This window comes from Ascaphus truei, chromosome 5 (genome assembly GCF_040206685.1).
Source record: "Ascaphus truei isolate aAscTru1 chromosome 5, aAscTru1.hap1, whole genome shotgun sequence".
NCBI lineage: Eukaryota > Metazoa > Chordata > Amphibia > Anura > Ascaphidae > Ascaphus > Ascaphus truei.
Window position 1 is genome coordinate 66,386,200 of NC_134487.1, and position 15,000 is coordinate 66,401,199.

Sequence of the window (15,000 nt, forward strand, 5' to 3'; positions counted from 1 at the left end):
GGGGAAAAGTATTCGCACCCCTGGCCTACTGCACTCAGAAAATAGTTTTTTCTCCGTTGTTAACACTGCTAAACACACATTATTATTTATTTATTCTTAAAATGAAGCCGCCTGAAAAACAAACTACCGATTTGGCCCAAAAAATAAACACCGAAAACTAGAATCCCAAAACAATACAGCAGACAGCTACTGATTCACTTCTGAGTGAGATGTATATTTAGGGGTATACCATTATACTGTAGCATGTGGGGGTAACTACGGTATTTGTACTTGCATTGGGCAAATTGTGCTGCTGAGATTCGCTAAGCTTCCATAAGTGGTATCGGAGCTCGATCCCACATTATCTGCCATCGATGTGAATGTTGGTTAACGTGTGATCGAGCTCCAATACCATTTATGAGAATTTAGTCAATCTCACCCTATGAGGTCAATTGGCCATTATAGGTGGTTCATGGTGTTAAGTCTATGGTCCCAATGTAATGTAGTGGGGAGCTGGGTAACGTACATTCCCTTTCATTTGAGTGAGTGGACTTTACTACATCACTAACTAACTGTGCTTTACCTCCCTTCTCTCTACATTGGATGGGGAGGATGAGAGCTTAGGTACGATGTAGCTATGGGCTATTCACATTGCTGCTTTGAGAATACTAATGTGTTGCTAGGCAACATGTTTTACAATTGATAAAATGACATCCATGATTAAATAGCACTGCAATGTGAGTTTGCTGTGTTTATTTTCTTCACTGCGTACATGCTGTGTATGTGAGGATTGTCTCATTCATTTTCATTTCGACAATTCGAATTTGTGCAGATCTCTGAGGATTCATTGGGATTCATACACAAGACTTAAGAAAAGGCACTTGGTAAAAGGTTTATTGGTTTAGGGAACATGTATTTGTTAATAGGGTTTGTCTTTCTGTAGGCCCGTGTTTAGAATAAATTGCAGTTGTCTAATTTTTGTGTTTTTTTTTATTGTTGGCTCTGTGAAAGCATTCTTGTTAATTGACAAATGTGCAACCCGATATTCAGACACAGAACGTTGTAATGGATCTAAACGGATTGTACGTATGTGAAGATCTGAAGACGTGGAGAGGTGGTGTATTCTAACTGAGCAATGCACCAGTGTTGCGCTTACAAAACTGCACTGCCCCTAACAAACTCCACCACACCCACAGCCATCTATTCTCACGTCCTTCAAAACACATGAATTGTTCTTCATCACCAATGTTGAGGAAGGACCTAAGGTCTATGTGCTGAAAGTGCGCCACATGCATTTTCAGAGTGGGCCACGTTACAGGTAGCTGCGTCCATGTTTCCTGCCACTTCAGTGTGTATACTCTCCCATTTTGTTTTTTTGTGTTGCCAATGTGGTTTCTCATCATTGTGCAAGATGTGTGACGTTTTTGCCAAAACCTACAAACATTGAAAGCGAGAGAGAAGTCCTATTTAGTAGAGTATACCATTGACCGCTACATTCGTCTCCAAACACTCATCTGTACAACATGTGGAGAGATACTTATGAACACACCAGTGATACCTGGTTTGGGAGGAATTGAACATAGAAGTTAGATCATTTTAATATGCTTATAGACTTGTCAAATTTAACCGAGCTCTTAGGGCTTTTGCATTTTTGAACTTTTTTTTTAAAGTATGAGAGAAACATAAATGAAGCATGTGTGCAAGTTCGCATATGTCTGCTTATCATGAGGAGTTGCTTTCACTGTCTGCCTTTTGGATCATACTGTAATGGCCTTGTATTCTTTTTTTTATCGAAAATGGCTGTATTCCTGCTCTGGTTCTTCAAACTTCTGATGGCATAAAAGTAGGTTGGCAATATTATATTCTCCTTCATACTGCTGCATGTTTATGTAAATGAAACCGAGAACAGCTCCTTAGTTTAGCACCAGTGTGGTAAAAAAAAAAACATTCATAGTAATATATTGTAATGCCCGCCTAGAATACCATCTCACATACAGGCAGTCCTCGGTTATCCAACGGATTCCGTTCTGGAAGTAGCGTTGGATAGTGAAACCGTTGTAGAGTGAGTCCCATGTTAATCATTGGCAGTGAGTGTTGGATAATGCATTCAGGCGTCGAAAAACGGCCCATAGGGTTGCATTGTAGAGCGTTGGATATGCCATTCGTTGTAAAGTGAAACGTTGGATGGCGAGGACTTCCTGTACAGTACTACAAGAAAGTGAAGTCATGAAATAGAAAAGTAAGTAGAAATCAATATCAAAAAGACCAAACGTGACTTTTAAATGCACCTTTTTCATTCTTCTTTAGCTCTCCTTGGATGTTTTCTACATAATGTTAGACTGTGGATTTTATTTACAATGGCTTGAATTTCCTTCCATAGAAGTGATGAGGTTAAAAGCCTTAATAATTTTATGTTTGTTATTCTGAATAAGAATTGGATAGGTAAAAATTGTTTCCCGAAAACTACATCTTGCAAATCAATTTATTGTTCTTGGTTTCCTTGTATAAATGTAAGCGTGCTAAAATCAATATTTGGCTATTTTTGGTGTGATTTTGTAAAGTATTTCCCCCAGAAATACTAATACTAAATACTAATGAGCTGCTTTTCACTGAAATTGCTGAATAATGGTCACTTGCAACAGGCAGTATATTACAGGATTGTTTTTGTTTCTAACAGAATGTACCAAATGTATCGGGATAAGCCCTTCCTTCATAATATATAGATAACATATTTCAATAACCAAATCACATGAGATAAAATACAAATTCATATTGCAGAGAAGGTAACCGTCCAGCATATCAGCACTACGTGTGTGCCTGTGAGAACAGATGATGCTAAACAGTTTTTATGAACCCCAGTGCCAGCTTTGCGTGACTTTGTGAATGTCATTTTCTCTCCATGTGCCTCTGGTTCCAACGTTTGACTAGGATAAACGGCAAAGACTGTGCAAAGGGTTATTTCAACCCCTTGTAGGGCAGCTCCTACACTATGTCTGTAAATGTTTAGTTGTCTCATGAGTCTAGCTAAACATTCCACCAGATCCTCTATAAAGCAGTTCTGCATTTGATGTTCAAAATAAAATGCTGGAAAGAACTGCTCATGACTGACTTTTGCAGCCTTCACTGGCTTCTTGCCAACCCATCAGTTGTAGTCCATGTCGGCGTTTAACAAGGACATGACAGCTGAACTGGGAGTCTACAAATAAAATCACAGGAGTTCTCCTGAATTGTTTTTTTAGTGGCCTTAGTTTTTTTTAATGCAGCGGAGTTTGTGGATGCGTATAGGGCCAGTGTGTAGAATACTTGGCATTGCTACACAACCATGTTTTTGTGTTGAGCATTGTGGTGGTCATTTTTCCACTGCTCCATTGTGGTTTATCAACAATACAATTTGTTTTAATTAAAAAAATACAATCAACAAGCTCTGTACGTGATGCTCTATTTCCCTCAAATAGACTGCTCATTCACTTTAAAGACATTACTTGTTTTAGAGCTGTGACACAGGGCCGCCGAGAGGGGAAGGGAGTGAGCCTGGACAATTGGCTCGGTGGCTGTGTGGGGGCCCCCCCCCGGGGCTGGAAGTTGGGCCCCCGGCTACCGGCTCTCCGCAGCTGCTGCCTCCTCTTCCCACGCCATCATCTCTCTCCCGCCAGTGAGCGCCAGGAGATGGGCCTTCCGGGTGTACCCAGCATCCGGCACGCATCGGCAGGAGAGAGAGGATGGCGTGAGAAGAGGAGGCAACAGCTGGGGAGAGCCGGGGGCCCAGCGGTAGCAACTAGAGGCCATGGCCAGCTGCCGGGCCTTTGTGTGGGTGCCACTGCTGAGTCCCGTCTCTCCCCAGCTGCGGCCTCCTCTTCCCACACCAGCCCTCTCTCTCCCGATGGTGCCACCTGGAATTCAGGCCCAGGATTCCGCGTGGCGAGAGAGAGGCAGGCCCGGAGTGGGAAGAGGCGGCAGCAGCTGGGGAGAGCCAGGGACCGGTAGCGGCAACTAGAGGTAAATTGTAATTGTGTGTGTGTATATATAATTGTGTTTGGGGGGGGGGGGAATGGTAGTTTTATTTGTGTGTGTGTATGTGGGGGGGGAGAGAGATTTGTATTGGAGGGTAGCAGTGTTTGCATCTGGTGGGGGTGTTTGTATTTGCGGAGGGGTAGTGGTGACTGTAAATGGGGGGGGGGTAGTTTTGTATGGGGGGGAGGTTGTGTGGGAGTTGGAATTGTATGGGTATTGGGGGTAATTGTGTGTGTGGCCAGGAGAGGAGGGGATTGAGGGAGCAGTATTAAGTGAGAGAGGGGGAGGTGTAATTGAGTGATGAGGGAGGGGGTGAGTTAGGAAGAGAGGGGGGAGATAAATACAGGTGTGAAAGGGGAGGGCTCGCAAGGCTGCTGTGACATGATCTAATGGTCTGAGATGATAAAATAAGGCTGTTTATTTCTGTGTTAATGCCTTTTGTATCAGGGAAAAACGTGACAATAGTACTGTTTGGGGTTTATTTAATAGGCCCCCAGCTACGTGGTTATACAATAATTTTTTGTTGATGCTGTTTCAAGATTCAGTAGTATTTTTCATTTAAATCCTTTGGGTTCCAGCCAGGAAACAAGTTCAATTTATGGTCTGTAACACACGGCTTTCCAGGGCAATGTTTATACATTCAGCCTCTGTTGTGTATTTTATGGTTGTTTTAATTTTTTTTTGTGTCGCCAAGAAAAAGGAAGACGGGCATAATACAGTAGCAAATACATTTCTATCAGTTAACGCATTCTTTATTAAAGGGGGAGGGGGGGCTTTTATTGACTGTTAGTGTACCAATCATTTCTTCATAATTTTTTTTTTTTAACATTTTTGTCGTTTTAGTCTTCGATTAGCGGTTGAATACTTTTTTGCAGCTTATGCACATAATATAAGGACTAGATGATATCCTGGCATATATAAACAATAGGAAATACTACTTCACTGCAAACAAACAACTTCTTCCACTGGATGCTGTGACCAAAAATAGTATTAATGAATTTTATAGAGGCTGTTTACGTTCATGGAAAGTAAATCCATAAATGCTAGTAACAAAGCGGACAGAACACTTATTCTGTGCCTTGCGTCAATGAACCATTTAGTTTGACTTGGTAATGGAAGTTCTTATGTTCATTTTAGATGTTTCCCACTAATTGCTGCTAATAGACCTCAAAACCATTTGGAACAGGGTTGCTACTAGTTGATCTCACTAGTAATTGAGACACTGAGCAGAGTGGAGTCAGATGAATGTTCATTGCTAGTGTTAGGCATGCAGCCAATACTTTAGGTATTCTGAGTACTGTATGTAGAGAAAGTTAGTTCGTATTAAGGGGAACATAAGCTATGCACAGTTGTGGTGACTGTAGTGAAGAAATGAAGTCGATATTTTATTTAAACGTGAGGTCATATGTTTATATCTCCCGCGTAGAAAAAATGCTTCTTTTCAAAGTGTTTGGTTTCTTTTCACCTGCTGTAGGATCTTAAATAAACAATATAGACGACATTCGAAAATCCAAAGAAGACCTTTGTTGATTCCCAGCATCGAATGCTTTTAGTCATTGTGTTTAGAAGAAACAACCCCCCTGAAATACCATAGTAATCATTTCATGGAAGTGCCAGCTCAACATTTTTTCCTATGCTCAGAAAGTAATGTTACACTTACAAATTGTCATGGTAAAAATGTATTTCAGCGCAATATGTTCCTGTTCAAGGTATTGATTCCCCCCCCCCTCCCCGCCTCCTCCCTCTCCACCCTTACTGTAGATCTATCTTAGATCTATTAAAACGTATGAACTACCAAGAGATTTCCCTGATTGACTTCATTGTTTTAATGTATTACTAACACTTTGGGACTTGTGGCATTTTGAGTTCATTTGCATTTACATTCCTGGGTATTGGAACACTTAAAAAATAAAAAAATATTTAATAAAATTAGCATATATCCTATGGAATATCACCACTTGACCAGTATCCATCAGGTTTAGGGAACAGAAGCTCCAGCCGCACTTTTACTGCCACGAATATATTTTTATATATTACTGACAAGATGCACAGTGTTAAAGTGGAATGTACAGGCAGAGTGATATATGGTGTAAAAAGTTACCATGCTAATACTTATAGCAAAGTTAATATGGATTTACTTACCTGGGGGCAAATTAAACTGTCAATGGATCTTCAACTGATATTAACCTAATTTCTCTCATGATATCATGGTTTGTGGAAATTCTCACTTATCAATCCTTGTCTTTTTTCCCCTTCATAGTTTATTTTGGAAAGTAATTAATAATGCGTTCTTTTGTCACATAGCTAAAATGGAGAATTACAAGTATTTACATTACATAATTGGACACAACTAATTAAAAATGAAACGTATTCATTTCTCACAGCACAGAAAGAAGTAAATTTTGTTTCACTTTTTGGGGTGTTGGAAACTTTTTATCGAAGCCAAGTGCACTATGTGTTTTTCCTTCTTTCAAAACCACTTTTTTGAGCTTTTTTGACAGTTGTTTGGAACTGCCCATTTTGATGTATAGGGGGTAATTCTATATAGTCCGATTTGTCTCTTTGGGGCATTTCTTGCAGGTTTCCATTTGGCTAAAGTGGGGATGTTTGGCTGGCTTGAATGTCCGCATCGGACCATATATACTAAGGCCTTTTGAATTCATTGCTGTAATAATGGCACCAAAATACAAATGAAAGGGTATTTATCGTGAATATCCATAATTTTATTACATTCAATACACAATTATTTATGAACCATTGTTTAACTAGATTAGCTGCCTGCGTAAAGGCGACTAGATTGGCTAACCCTCGAGTCCCGGCGCAACATACATCTTTCCTGTCTCATCTTTAAATATTTTCTGAACAAGTTACCCAATTATCTGAGCCAGTTTCCCACCCCTTCTTTACACAGCACTTATCTCCTTAGATCCACCTCCAGAAACCTATTTATAGTCCCAAGGTTGAATAAAGAATCTGGTCGCTCTTCCTTCTCGTAACGATTGTAAACCGGGGGAAGGGATAACCCTCGCTACAGCCTATACACAGTGACAAGGGAAAGTGCTGCATTGGGTAGCAAAGTATACGGACCCAACAAGAAAAAGAATCCCAGTAAACTCAGCACTCAAGTCCCGGTGATGTGGGTGAGAAGTGTAAGTGGTTGAAACAATTTTTATTATAACAACAACATCAAATATATATGTAGATGTCAAGGCCTGCTAAGTGACTGACTTTATATGTCGATAATGACACTTTCGTGTCGCAATTGACGCTTCATGGATTACAAGTGTGTTGTCCAAAAGATGTCTGCCTCAAACGGAGCTAGTGAAATACTGCTCTACTCTAAATCAGCACACGGGGTGCTTAATCTGTCAATGAGCTATATGAGGCGGAGAGTCATCCTACAGAATCTGTCATCTATAATATAAACCTGCAGGTAGCATTACTAATCAGTAAGTCCTGTGAGAGTGAGGATATTTGTATAGATCTCTAGTGAGCCGTTAGTACAGCTGTTGGGCATTACTGGATATTGATGTTATGTGCTCTATATAAGGCTTTACACGTAATACTGTAGCCGAGCGAGTGAGATGTTACCAGCTGCTATAGTGCCCAGCCCTTACTGATCTCTGTCTGAAGAATATTGCACTCATGGCGCTGTCAGCATTTCCGTGGCTCTAGTGTCATCTGTCATCCGGGACTTAGCTGGATCTCCCTGCTTGATGGTCAGTGCGCCTGATCATTTATAGGAATGTTGTGATACCAACTCAAACTGGGAATCGGCAGACCCCGGTTGGGTGGATGCTACCTTGAGAAGGGTGTATATAAATATAGGAATGGTAATTCTACATGTCCTATGCTTATTACTACCTTCAATAATCAGGCATCACAAATTAGTTCTATTATACAGAAACATTGGAGTATTTTATCTTTAGATAAAGCTATTGGTCCATTTATTTCAGAAGGGGCAAAATTGGTCTTCAAAGAGCTAGAACCCTGGTGTCACATTTGTCTCCCAGTCTGTTTAGTTCTAAAGTTTCTCTTGATAGTATCCGTGGAATACCAACAGGTTTCTTTAAATGTGTTCGGTGCTCTATGTGCCAATACGCTGACCCCACGAAAAAAGTGATTACAAACTCAGAATATCGTATTAATAGCTTTTATAAATTGCCACACTAGTTTTGTGGTGTATCTGTTAGAATGTGGGTGTCATAAATTTATATTGGTCGCACCATTAGACCTCTTACTGTAGGTCTCGCATTTTTGAGCATGTACGTTTAATTAAGAATAAAGACATGTTGCATCCGGTTGCCCGCCATTTTTCAACATGCCCTCAAGGAGGGATATTTAACTTCAACATTTAAGGGCATCGAACATGTTCAATTACATGTTAGAGGTGGGGATAGATTGAACAGGTCGAATCAGTGATTTGTATTGGATCTACACCCTAAATACTTTGACTCCCATAGGTATTAATATTGATTGGGAACTCAAACATTTTTAAATTAATTAATATTATTTGTTTATATTTTTGGAGTTCTGATTTTCTCAATACACCTCTCTCTGTTCATCTATGGTTCACATACTGTGATTGTTGCTTCTTCTAATTACTTTTTTTCATATTATAGCATTTTATTGATGTTCGTTTATAGTGGTTACATTTGAATATGTCTATGTAGATTTTTCTTAACAATATATACTTCGCCTGAAGACATCATTATATGACCTTATTCATTCTCTATAGGATTTACATTGATTTTTTTTATGATTCTCAGGATATTTTCTACTTCCATCAATCAATTTTTTTGTTTTTTTTTCTTCTTTTCTTCCTTGTTCTTTTCTCCATCACTTCTTTCTCTGCACCTTCCCGCCCCCTTTTCCCTTCATTCTTTCCTTCCTTCTTTTCTTGCTCCTTCCCCTCCCCCCTCCTCTTTTCCCTTCCTTCCATTGCCCTTCCCCCCCCCACCTTTCGTCTCCCTTTCCTCTTTATCCTTCTTCATTCCTTTGTCCTGTTTTTTCATTTTTACATTTGTTATATATTTAGTAGTCATCACTTATATTATTAAGTTTTATGATTATATTACTTATTTGATACATAACTCATGCTTATAACTGTGGGACATATATTATATGTATGGTCTCTTTTTGAGAGATATATATATATATTTCTTTATCTTTATTTCTGATTATGGATAGGCATTTTTGCAATTTATTCTCTTTTTTTGTTTTCCATACTTTTTATGTTTATATATATATTTTAGGATTGATGCCTTAATCACACACTTCTACATTGATTGGTTGTACTATTTTTATTTAGTATTCACTATTTAAGGTATATTTAGATTATTGTCATGTCACTTTTATTGTTTTTTTGTCTATGGCACATTGTGTTTTGTCTAATGTTGTTCACATAGTCCCTGTGTGATCCGATATAGAGGATTCCATGTATACCTTTTGATCATGTCTAATCATTGGTGCTCTCTGTGTGGGAGTAACTAATTGTGGCACCTGCATGCATATAGGCTAATTAGCAACCGGAACCTCCTATATATGGGCCACCAGGGACTGTAGCCAATTACTCTTTGACAAAGTACCCTGCGTGGCACGAAACGCGTCAGGTTTTTTTGAGAGCTGTGTGTTTTTGTCTGATGTAATTAAACATACCTTTTTGGAGATTGCGTTCAGTATTTAACTACCAGGTTAGCAGTGCCCGCCTTTCATGCTCTTTTGCTTGCACATTGTTCCCGGCTTGAGCACGCATCAGTTTTCCAGGCAATCCGCTGCTGTTTGGCTATATGTCAGTAAATCTATTATTTGAGCTCCTATTACCCACTGTGGTACACCAGGGATATTTGGGAATTGCGGGCCTAGGGGAGGTTGTTCCAATCGGGCGTTTCTCTTTACCAGGAGCACTCCGATAGAATTGGCTATCCCCTCCCTGCCATATTTACCCCCTACCCGGTTACTTAGCCACATGCGTATTGGGTGCTGTAGGCTCTTTTTTATACTTACTGTTCATTACAGCAAAGCCTCTGACCATTAGAATACCCTTCTTATATATGCTACATTTACTTTTTATGTATGATTATACTTTAGAGCAGGCCTGCACAACTGCAGTCCTCGAGGGCTGCAAACAGGCCAGGTTTTCAGGATATCCCTACTTCAGCACAGCTGGCTCAATTAGTGACTCAGTCATTCACCCGAGCAGGTTTCGGTTGGTCTCCTGGATGACACTAACTGCGCCATACGTGCAATATTCATCAGACAGATCAGTAAGGGCTGGGCACTATAGCAGCTGGTATCATCTTACTCGCTCGGCTACAGTATTGTGTAAAGCCTTATATAGAGCGCATAACATCAATATCCAGAAATGCCCAATAGCTGTACTAACAGATTATACATATATATTGTTTCATTTATATATACAGTGTTCGACAAACCTATACATTTGCTCGTCCCGGGCGGGTGGATTTAACCCCCGGGCGAGTAAATATTGGCCCAAGCAGCACACGTTTGGTACTAGGTGGCGAGTAGATTTTTTTGTGTGGCGAGTAGATTTTTTGGTGATTTGTCAACCAATATATATATATAATCTCCTCACACTCACAAGAGTTAGCGAGTAGCAATGCTACTTGCAGATTTATATTATAGACTAGCTGAGAGACCCGGCGTTGCCCGGGAGTCACACTGTCTCCCCCCCCCACACACACTGTCCCCCCTCCCCCACACACTGTCCCCCCCTCACACACACACACTGTCCCCCCCCTCCACACACACACTGTCCCCCCTCCCCCACACACACACTGCCCCCCCTCCCCCACACACACTGTCCTGTACCCCCCACACACACACTGTCCCCCCCCTCCCCCACACACACACACTGTCCCTCCCCCCCACACACACACACTGTCCCTCCCCCCCCCCACACACACACGGTGTCCCACACACACTGTCCCCCCTCTCCTCCCCCACACACTGCCTCCCCCACACACTGTCCCCCCTCCCCCACACACTGTCCCCCCTCCCCCACACACACACTGTCCCCCCCCTCCCCCACACACACACTGTCCCCCCCCTCCCCCACACACACTGTCCCCCCCTCCCCCACACACACACTGTCCCCCCCCTCCCACACACACATCCACACACACACTGTCCCCCCCCTCCCCCCCACACACACTGTTCCCCCCTCCCCCACACACACACTGTCCCTCCCCCCCACTCACACACGGTGTCCCACACACACTGTCCCCCCCCTCTCCCCACGCACACACAAAGCCCCCTCACCTCTGCCAGGACTCACAGCACCGCTCCTCTCTCCCGCGCTCCTCCGATTGTCGCGCGCCTGGCCCTTCTCTGCTCTCCCTCCTCCCGTCCGGGGAGCGCTGCGCACGCGCCCCCTCTCTGCAGAGCCACCGGGAAACGCAGGGAAGGTGCAGGGCCTGTCCGTGTGACGGGAGTGACGGCCACCGGGAGGGGGGAAGGTGCGGGGCCTGTAGTGACGGCCACCGGGAAGGGGGAAGGTGAGCTGCGGTCCGGGTGACAGGGGAGAGTGATGGCCCCCAGGAGGGGGGAAGGTGAGCTGCAAGGTGTGAGTGTGTGAGGCCAATGAGAGATGTGCGGGGGCGGGCCAAGGGGGCCTGAAGCAGTGGTGTGAGTGTGTGAGGCCAATGAGAGGTGTGCGGGGGCGGGCCAAGGGGGCCTGAAGCAGTGGTGTGAGTGTGTGAGGCCAGTGAGAGGTGTGCGGGGGCGTCCGGTGAGTGTGTGAGGCCAATGAGAGGTGTGCGGGGGCAGGCGGGCCAAGGGACCAATGAGATTGCCGCTAGGGACAGGAAACACAGTACAGACAGAGAAACATACAATGCTTTCAGAAATAGATAGTAAGATGACCGATTCTGCTGGATGACTCGCCGCCTCATATATAGCTCATTAACTGATTAAATACGCTGTGTGCTGATTTAGAGTAGAGCAGTATTTCTCTAGCTGCATTTGAGGCAGACATCTTGTGGGCAGTCCACTTTTAATCCACAAAGCGGCAATTGCGATAAAGTGACATTTGCGACATATAAAGTCAGTCCTTAAGCAGGCCTTGACATCTACATATATAGTTAAGCAATAATCCCAGAAGAACAGGGCATTACTGGTCAATAATGCCCTGGCTGGAAGAGTTGAAAGCCCGAGGCGAAGCCGAAGGACTTTAACCCAGCCAGGTCATTATTGACCAGTAATGCCCTGTTCTGAGGGGATTATTACTATTATAGGCTAAATGTACTGTAGGCTTTTTTCATAAAATTATAGACACTTTTGTAAAGATATATAACTTGGAACTATGCTGATGCACCTGTGTAGGAAAAAGAAGTAAAGTAGCAAATGAGAGGGGAGAGAGGTGGGGATGGGGTGAGAAGAGAGAGAGAGGTGGGGGGAGAAGAGAGAGAGGTGGGGGGGGGGAGAAGAGAGAGAGGTGGGGGGGAGAAGAGAGAGAGGTGGGGGGGGAGAAGAGAGAGAGGTGGGGGGGAGAAGAGAAAGGGGGGGAGAAGAGAGAGAGAGAGGGGAGAAGAGAGAGAGAGGGGGGAGAAGAGAGAGGGAGAGGGGGGAGAGAAGAGAGAGAGAGGGGGGAGAAGAGAGAGAGGGGGGAGAAGAGAGAGAGGGGGAGAAGAGAGAGGGGGGAGAAGAGAGAGGGGGGAGGAGAGAGAGGGGGAGAAGAGAGAGGAGGGGGAGAAGAGAGAGGGGGAGGAGAGAGGGGGGGAAGAGAGATAGGGAGGGGGGGGTAAGAATAGAGCGGGCGGGGGGAGAAGAGAGAGGGGAGGGGGAGGAGAGAGAGAGGGGGGGAGGAGAGAGGTGGAGAAGAGAGAGGAGGGGGAGAAGAGAGAGGGGGAGGAGAGAGGGGGGGAAGAGAGATAGGGAGGGGGGGGTAAGAATAGAGCGGGGCGGGGGGAGAAGAGAGAGGGGAGGGGGAGGAGAGAGAGAGGGGGGGAGGAGAGAGGTGGAGAAGAGAGAGATGAGGGGTGGGAGAAGAGATAGGTGAGGGGGCGAGGGAGGAGGAGAGAGGCAAGGTGGGGGAGAAGAGATAGGTGAGGGGGATTGAGAGAGGTGCAGGAGGGGAGAAGAGAGAGACGTGGTGGGAGGGGGGGAGAGAGAGAAGTGAGGTGAGGGAGAGAGAGAAATGAGGTGAGGGAGAGAGAGAAGTGAGGTGAGGGAGAGAGAAAGGTGAGGGGGGAGAGAGAGAAGAGGTGTGAGGGTACGGGAGGTGTTGAGGTGGGGAAAAGGATGAGGGGGGAGAAGAGGGGAGGGGAAGAGGTGGGTGAAGGGGAGAATGGGAAGAGAAGTTGGGGGACAGTGATTTTAACTACAAACTAAAAAAAACAGATACAAATTACCTTAGCAGAAGCTATACAAGTGGTGGAAGAAATATTACTTTGTTGCAAGTAACAGTTACTATTTGGGACCCGCCAGCTTCTGACAGCACTAGCAGCTGTGAGAGAGCCTGTATGTGCTGTGAGAGAGAGCCTGTATGTGCTGTCAGAGAAACTGCATGTGCTGTGAGCAAGATCCTGCATGTGCTGTGAGAAAGAGCCTGCATGTGCTATGTGAGAGTGCCTGCATGTGCTGTGAGCGAGAGCCTGCATGTGCTGTGAGCGAGTGCCTGCATGTGCTGTGTGAGAGAGCCTGCATGTGCTGTGTGAGAGCCTGCATGTGCTATGTGAGAGAGAGCCTGCATGTGCTGTGAGAGAGCCTGCATGTGCTGTGTGAGAGAGCCTGCATGTGCTGTGAGCGAGAGCCTGCATGTGCTGTGAGCGAGAGCCTGCATGTGCTGTGAGCGAGAGCCTGCATGTGCTGTGAGCGAGAGCCTGCATGTGCTGTGAGAGAGAGCCTGCATGTGCTGTGAGAGAGAGCCTGCATGTGCTGTGAGAGAGAGCCTGCATGTGCTGTGAGAGAGAGCCTGCATGTGCTGTGAGAGAGAGCCTGCATGTGCTGTGAGAGAGCCTGCATGTGCTGTGAGAGAGCCTGCATGTGCTGTGTGAGAGTGCCTGCATGTGCTGTGAGAGAGCCTGCATGTGCTGTGTGAGAGAGCCTGCATGTGCTGTGTGAGAGAACTTGCATGTGCTGTGTGAGGGAGCCTGCATGTGCTGTGAGCGAGAGCCTGCATGTGCTGTGAGCGAGAGCCTCCATGTCCTGTGAGAGAGAGCCTGCATGTGCTGTGAGAGGAGAGGAACAGAGATGCCGCGCTCCCCCTGCATCTCTGAAAGGTGAGTTGGCAAGTTGCCAAAAATTCCAGGCATTACTGAATGACTAATGCCCGGAATTCTAACCAATCAGAGAGCAGGGATTTCAATAATGCCCGGCATTTTATTACTTTAGCCTATAATTTCTGTTATAATAAAAATTGTTTTAGCCACGTACACTTTTCACCCACATCACAGTGAATTAAGTGCTGACTTTACTGGGATTCCTTTTCTTCTTTGGTCCGTATTCTCATACCGATCACCTTACTGCTGAAACAATTTACCCGACTCCCTCAAATTCGCTTCCTACAAGTTCCTTCACGACTTTGTCTGTTTCCGACTTTAAACATGTTTGTAACTGTAAACTGTAATGTTAACTTTATTTTGTACCCAGGACACACTTAAATAGGAGAGGTAACTTTGGGAATATGAGGCACAGTAATTCTTTATTAGTTACTGGTGCACAGATGGACAAGAAAATGTTGTCCATTTTATGCACGGTATGTTGTGTATGACCACACGGTCTGTCTACAAGACTACCAAAGGAAAAACTCCAGAAGGCAGACACCACCTATATATTGGTAGTTCATCCTATAAGATTTGTGACATCTGCAGCCTGCATGTCTGTTCCCTGCAAACTGCAGGGTATTACCTCTGAATCCTGGTCAAAAGAGTATTTTACTCTTGAATACTCACAAATAACAGGTGACACTGCAGCAATGTGAATATGGACCACAGTTCAGCTCTATGGCTTCTGCCACACACACACACATGTGGAACCTACACACACCAC

At 44.3% G+C, this 15,000-nt stretch overlaps 1 protein-coding gene across 1 annotated transcript in view; it reads left to right on the forward strand.

The window, feature by feature from the left end:
- The window catches only part of CTTNBP2 (cortactin binding protein 2), a 144,700-nt gene that overhangs the window by 11,290 nt on the left and 118,410 nt on the right, over positions 1–15,000 (forward strand).